The sequence below is a fragment of the Gekko japonicus genome, unplaced genomic scaffold (genome assembly GCF_001447785.1).
Source record: "Gekko japonicus isolate JY-2015 unplaced genomic scaffold, Gekko_japonicus_V1.1 scaffold953, whole genome shotgun sequence".
Taxonomy (NCBI): Eukaryota; Metazoa; Chordata; class Lepidosauria; order Squamata; family Gekkonidae; genus Gekko; species Gekko japonicus.
The window spans coordinates 541,857-542,978 of NW_015161979.1; positions in this window are offsets into that span (position 1 = coordinate 541,857).

Genomic DNA, 1,122 nt, shown 5'->3' on the forward strand with positions numbered 1-1,122 from the left:
CGCGAGCCGGGGGGGGGGGTGTCTTCCGTGGGAGAGGGCTGCGGCTTTCCCGGGGTTGCCGACCCCCAGGTGGAGCCTGGAGATCTCCCGGAATTGCAGCTGGTCTCCAGGCGACAGAGATCCGCTCCCCTGGAGAAAACGGCCCCTTTGGGTGATGGGCTCTGTGGCCTTCCAACCTGCTGAGGCCGTTTCACTCCCACGTCTACCGGAATTTCCCAGTCTGGAGATGGCAACCCTAATCTTTCCCTCTTAACGCGAGAGTGGGTTGCATGTCACATAATGTCACATTTTCGAATAATAGAGCTGCGCACGAGGTTTGAGTCAAGTTGCGGACCTTTAAGGCCAGCAAAGTTTGATTCTGGGTAGAGGCTTTTGTGTGCATGCATCTGACGAAGTGTGCGTGCCCACCACGAAAGCTTATGCCGTGAATTAAACGTTGTTGGCCTTCAAGGGGCCTGGCTGGACTCGAACTTTGTTCTGTTGCTTCCGTCCAACACGGCTGCCCCCCGGAATCTGTAACAAAGCGGAGTTCCTCCTCTGCCCCGTCCTCTAAGCTCCTTGGAAGTCCTTGTCTTTGCAAGACCCCCCTGAATTCTGCATCACTCCCACCACCGGGCCAGACACCCTGCCCCCAAAAATTGGGTGGCTGAACCCCCCTTCAGTGTTCCCTCTAAGCTGAGTTAGTGTGAGCTAGCTCAGTTTTTTAGCCTCCGGCTCATCCATTTCTATCTCGACTCAGGAAGGATGGCTCCAGAGCAAACTAATTTATGCAGTGGCCAAATCGCGTGCTCACAACTTTAATGCCAGAAGCTCACAAAGTACAATTTTTGCTTACAAGACTCCACAGCTTAGAGGGAGCATTCCCCCCCTTAGCACAACTGGAATGACCAAGCTCAGCTGGGAGCATGAAGACCCCCCCCCCCACTGTGGAGAATCAGTGCTGTAATGGCTAAAGACTCAGCCCAGAGACCTGGGTTCTCAAATCCCCGCCCCCCAGCCTGGCCTACCTCTTAGAGCCGTTGTGGAGGCAAAGCAGGGATGTCTGCCTGAGCTCTATTTGAACAGTAGGTAGATAGCTTGGATGTGTGTGTGTGTGTTGGGGGGGGGTCTGAACCCTGTGAG